General features: G+C 29.5%; 1 pseudogene; it reads left to right on the top strand.

Moving 5' to 3' along the window:
* The first annotated feature begins 286 nt into the window (after positions 1-286).
* LOC131180225 (premnaspirodiene oxygenase-like) lies at positions 287-2,034 on the top strand (annotated as a pseudogene).
* Positions 2,035-6,174: the final 4,140 nt, after the last annotated feature.

Genomic DNA, 6,174 nt, shown 5'->3' with positions numbered 1-6,174 from the left:
TATTCAGTGCAACATATACTCTTTGACCAAGTTTTTAGGAGATTTGTTTTGATTTTTTGTTATTTAATAACTGTTAAAGTTAGTAGCTAAAGTTTAGAAAGTTTGTTGCTTTTATTTCTAGTTTTTAGTTGCAAACTCATGTATTTAAGTAGATCATTATTCAATAAAAAGATAAGCTTCTCCCATTTTCTTTTGTTCTTAATATGCTCTCTTTCTTAGTTAAGTTTAGCTAGGCTAAAATTCTGTCAGAAGTTCCAATTAAGCTCTTCCTTTCTTCTGTGTAAACATGGGATCTCTAACTTTCTCACCTTCAAATATGAGAATATTTACTTCGTCCCCAGCAAAGGTGGGAGCTTCGGCTTCCACAGTGTCTATCCATTTTCATCCTTCTTCTGCTCCTGTTCACATGAAAATTTGTTGCTAGAAAACTAAAGCTTCTGTAGAGAGGTTACCTAAAAGACTACCTCCATGGCCTTCCAAATTGCCAGTTATTGGAAACCTGCACAATTTAGCAGGTTCACAGCCTCATCATGCTCTTGCAGAACTAGCCAGGAGTATGGACCCTCACGCACCTGCAATTGGGTGAAATTTCTGCAGTTATCGCATTAAATCCCATGATGGCTCAAGAAGTGATGAAGACACATGATCTTATCTTTGCACATAGGCCAGAACTTCTTGCGTCTAAAATTATAACATATGGTGGTTAAGTTATTGCTTTCTCTCCACTTGGAGAATACTGTAAGCAGATGAAAAAGGTTAGCTTGACAGAACTCCTAGGGCCTAAAAGGGTTGCATTGTTCTCTTCTCTTCATGAAGATGAGGTCGTCAAACCCATAGATTCCATTCAGATGTCTGCAAGAAGACTAGTCAATTTCAGCAAAAAAATATTCCAGCTGACTAGTGTGATTACGTGCAAAGCCGCAATTGGAGACGAATGCAAAGACTACGACGCAGTCATAGCACTGATCAGGGAAGCAACGGCATTGGCAGGAGGTTTTAATATAGCAGATTTATACCCTTCAATAGGGTTTTTGCATGTAGTCACTGGAGTCAAAGGAAAATTAGAGAAACATCAAGACGAATTGGGCATGGTCTTTGGTAATAACGTAGACGAACATGAGAAGAAACTGATGAGCAAAAGTAGCAGTGAACTTGAATCAAAGAAAGAAGACCTTATAGACGTTCTATTGAAGCTTCAAGGAAGTGGCAGACTTCAGTGTCCTGTCACAACCAACAGCCTCAAAGCTGTCATCTTGGTTAGTTCTCTGCCATTGAAATCTATCTGTGTAGTTTTATATGTTTGAAATTGACCTATAAAAATCTCTTGCAATTGATACATGATTTGTTCATTGTTGGAATTGACACTTCTTCAACAACAGTATAATGGGCAATGTCAGAAATGATGAAAAATCCAAGAATTTTAAAGAAAGCACAGGATGAAATAAGGCAAGCTTTTAAAGGGAAGAAAACAATCCGGGAAGCAGACGTTCAGCAATTGAAGTATTTACCATTAGTTCTAAAAGAAACTTTAAGGCTACATCCTCCACCACCATTGTTACTTCCAAGGGAAAGCAGAGAAAGTTGAGAGATTGATGGGTATGAATTGCCTGTCAAAACCAAGATCATTGTGAATGCCTGGGCAATTAGGAGAGATCCGGTGACTTGGACTGATCTTGACACCTTTCAACCAGAAAGATTAATTGACAGTTCATTGGATTTTAAAGGGATAAATTTTGAATTAATCCCATTTGGAGCTGGAAGGAGAATTTGTCTAGGCATAGCTTTTGGTTTGGCAAATATGGAGCTTCCTCTGGCAAGGCTACTCTATCATTTTGATTGGCAGTTGCCAGATGGAATCACACCAGAAACTTTAGACATGACAGAAGCATTTGGAGCCACAGTTGGAAGAAAGAATGTTTTGCAGCTGATTCCAATTCCTTGCAAACCCTCAAAGGATGAGTCTTGCCAACACTTGGAAGCCATGAAAGTTCTCAATTAGAGGATCTAGAATTACAGAAACATTCGTTTCAATTCCCTTTACCGCTTTCAGGGAATTCCATGTATGTACAACATAAGGTAGCAAATCTAGAATGTTAATTGCCGCATTACTTGGAAATAAATACTCCCCTTGTCCCATAAAAATATACCTACTTTCCTTTTTTTTATCTATCCCAAATTATAGATTACTTTTTATTTTGAAATCTTAGTTTATTTATTTGATTATTAATATGATTTTATTTAAAATGTATTGAAAAATAAAATGTATTCTAACAAAAATTTAATAACATAATTTATTTAATTTTTAATGGAATATGAGTAAAGTGTATATTAAGAAAAATTAAATTAAATAAAATTTATTATTTTAATTATATTAACTATATTTTCTTAAAATATATAAAAATAAAAATAAATATATTATTTTGAGATGAAAGGGTAGGAAAAGTATGATCAAATTAGTATAACTTAAATATTGATATACAATCTCAATTAAATCCTCCCCTAATTAGTTAATTTTTAGCTTATTAATTTTTAAGAGAGAGAATTGATATGATAAAAAAAAAAAATTTTGAACATTAATTAATTAGAAATAGATTTTTTTTTATATTACATAACGATTAATCCGAGATTTTGGTCCAATCAAATTTAATTTTCATTTTTCACCTTAAAAATTATTAAAAAAAAATTAATTGACAATTTTTTTATTGGATCAAAGCAATTGAATGGTTAGTAGATTAATTAATGACCAATATGATATTAAAACCTTTGAAAAATAGTTCATAGTTGCCATAACAATAGAAATTGAAAATATTAATGAAATTTAAATCTTAACGTTGACTTTAATTTATAATTAAAATAATAATATTAAAATTTTGTTATAAATAATATAATTAATGAGTGCGTATTAACCGGCAAATATTTGTTATATAATTCAACTCTAAAAATGCATTTATAGTTGAAAGCCTATAAATAGAAGGTAATATGAAGGATGGAATATACAAGTAATGAAGTTCTCTTTCTCATGAAATATTCTTTCCACCGAAGTGTTATTTTATTTCTCCAATTAATTTTTTGCTCTTATTATATTTTTTTATAGTTTTTCTTTAATTTATAACACATTATCAGCACGGCTCTCTAAAACTCTTTAATCTCTTAAGTCTTGATCATACCTAATTATCATTATCACTTCCAATTTGTGTTTCATTTATTCTACATATTTATCTTACATTCATTTATTTTACAACAAAAGATTAAATTTCACATTTTATTTTGATTATAATCTATTTATTTCTACATGTTCTTTTTTTATAGTTTAATTTACATGTTTACATAATTATATTTATTTTAATAAAACATATATATTTGTTTTGTATATTATTTCGTTTAAAGTAAAATTGCTTAATCTCCTGATTAATTATTTGAAAGTCTAGAAGTAAAATTGTGATTATGATAATTATTTTCTAATGTATATAATTATTTCCTAATGTATATATTTCTATAGTTGTTTTCAACTAAGTCGAATTTGGCAATACTTGAATTTGGCTTTTGATATTACTTGGAAAAACTATTTGTCATGGATACTAGATGCTAAAATTCATCTAGATGCTATGGATATTGGAGATAAAATCAAAGAAGGAAATAAAATATCGAATCAAAAGAAAGCAAAACAATGATTTTCCTTCACCACCATCTCCATGAAGGATTAAAAATTGAATGTCTTACCGTAAAAGATCAACTAAAACTCTGAAATAATCTACAAGAAAAATATGATCACCAAAAAAATAATAATTCTTTCAAAAGTTCACTATGACTGATGCATTTACGTTTATAGGATTTTATACCGTAAGTGAGTATAACTTAGCAATATTTAGAATCAATTCTCCATTGAAATTATCTAGAGAAAAAAATTATTGATGAGGATATGTTAAATAAAACATTCTTTACTTTTCATGTCTCAAATATGATCTTGCGACAACTATCATGAAAAGGGTTTTAAAAAATATTCTAAATTGATTTCATGCGTCCTTATGGCTAAGCAAAAAATCAAACTATTACTTAAAAACCATGAAGCCCATCTAGCTAGTTGTGCTCCATTTCTTGAAGTGAATGTTACAAATTCAATAAATCTCATGGACATGGCCGTGGTTGTAGACGTGAAAAAGGTCAAAACTAGCATACTTTCCACAATCATGCTGGTCATAATAATCATTATTCTAACTATAAGATTACATCTCACCATCAGAGTAGCATAATAGTGAAAAAATAAAAGATAAAAGTGGGCTATATAAAAAGAATATAGAGAATGGATGTTATCATTGTGGCTTGAAAGGACATTGGTCATGTACTGGTCGAACGCTAAAGCATCTTGTTGAGCTTTATCAAGCGTCATTGAAAGATAAGGGGAAAAATATAGAAAAAACCTTATCTATAATGATTTTAACTATGCTCAAATTGATACAACACATTTAGATGTTATTGATTTTCTCCCTGAAAGAAGTATTAACCATATGGTTAATGATGGAAATATTTAAGAATAAATAACTCTTAATATTTTATATTTTATTTCACATCTTCATTATGGTTTTAGAATCTTTTATAATATTCTCTTACATTAATTTATTCCCTTATATTGTTTTGTAAGTTTCTTATTATATCTATTTTGTTTAATGAAGAAAATATGGATATTCATCTAATTAGATCCAAGATCAATAATGAGGATACATATCTCATAGACAATGCAACTACACAAACCATATTTAACATAAAATATATATATATATATATATATATATATATATATATATATATATATATATATATATTTTCTGATCAGATTATAAGAAAAGCATTAATTAATATAAAATCTAGTAGTACAAAATTAATTAAAGGCTTTGGAAGAACTAATATATTATTACCCAGAAATACAAAATTTAAATTGAATGATGCATTATTCTCCTTGAGTTTTAAAGAAATTTATTAAATTTGAAAGATATTTGACTTAATGGATATCATATTGAGACAATGAATAAGGGAAATATAGGGTATCTCTTTATTACTTGTATTATTTCAAGTAAGAAATATTTGTTGGAAAAATTACACTCATTGTCCTCTGGATTGTACTACAAAAAAATTGTTAGATTGAAGTACATGTTATAGTGAACCCAAAGTTTATAAATCAAACTAATTTTATTATTTGGCATGACTAGTTGGGTCATCCTAGATCAATAATGATATGAAAGATTATTGAGAATTCTTATGGTCATTCATTAAAAACCCAAAAGGTTCCTCAATTCAATGAATTCTCATGTGTTATTTGATCTCAAGGAAAATTAATTTTTTAGCCATCACCATTTAAAGTTGGGGCTAAATCCCTTGCATTTCTAAAATGTATTATGGGCGATATATGTGAGCCCATACATCTACCATGTGGACCATTTAGATATTCTATAGTTTTAATTAATGTATCAACTAGATGGTCTCATGTCTGCTTATTATCATTTCGTAATTTGGCATTTGCAAGATTGCTTACACAAATAATTCATCTGTAAGCACATTTTCCAAATTCTCCAATTGAGACAATTTGTCTTAATAATGCTGGCAAATTTGTATCTTAGACAATTATTGCATGTCAATTGGAATAAATGTTGAATATCCTATAGGTTATTTTCATACACAAAATGGTTAGGCAAAATAATTTATTAAATGCATGCAGTTGATTGCTATGGCAATACTTATGAGAACAAAACTCCCTATTTCTGCATGGGGACCTGTTATTTTGCATGCAGTAGCACTTATAAGCATTAGGCCAACAACCTATCATAAGTTCTCCCATTTACACTTGGTTTTAGGTTAGGAACCAAATACTTTCCATTTAAAAATTTTTGGATGTGCAATATATGTTACAACTACTCTAGCATAATGCACAAAGAGGGATCCTCAAAGGTAGTTAGGAATAATGTTAGGTATGAATCTCCATCTATAATTAAATATCTAGACCTAAGATAGAGGAATAATGTTAGGATTTATTTCCTCGACACTAGGGGGAGAGAATAAGTAGCTGGAAAAGCAAAAGATAATTCATTATCCCATCTTGATCTTTACACAAGACAATGTGAACTAAAAGTTAAAAAGATAATTCATTTGCAAAATATTGCAAATCAGCTACAAACACATTTA

The sequence above is a fragment of the Hevea brasiliensis genome, chromosome 5 (genome assembly GCF_030052815.1).
Source record: "Hevea brasiliensis isolate MT/VB/25A 57/8 chromosome 5, ASM3005281v1, whole genome shotgun sequence".
NCBI lineage: Eukaryota > Viridiplantae > Streptophyta > Magnoliopsida > Malpighiales > Euphorbiaceae > Hevea > Hevea brasiliensis.
Note: the sequence above shows the minus strand (reverse complement) of the source record. Positions and strands in the feature narration are given on the sequence as shown.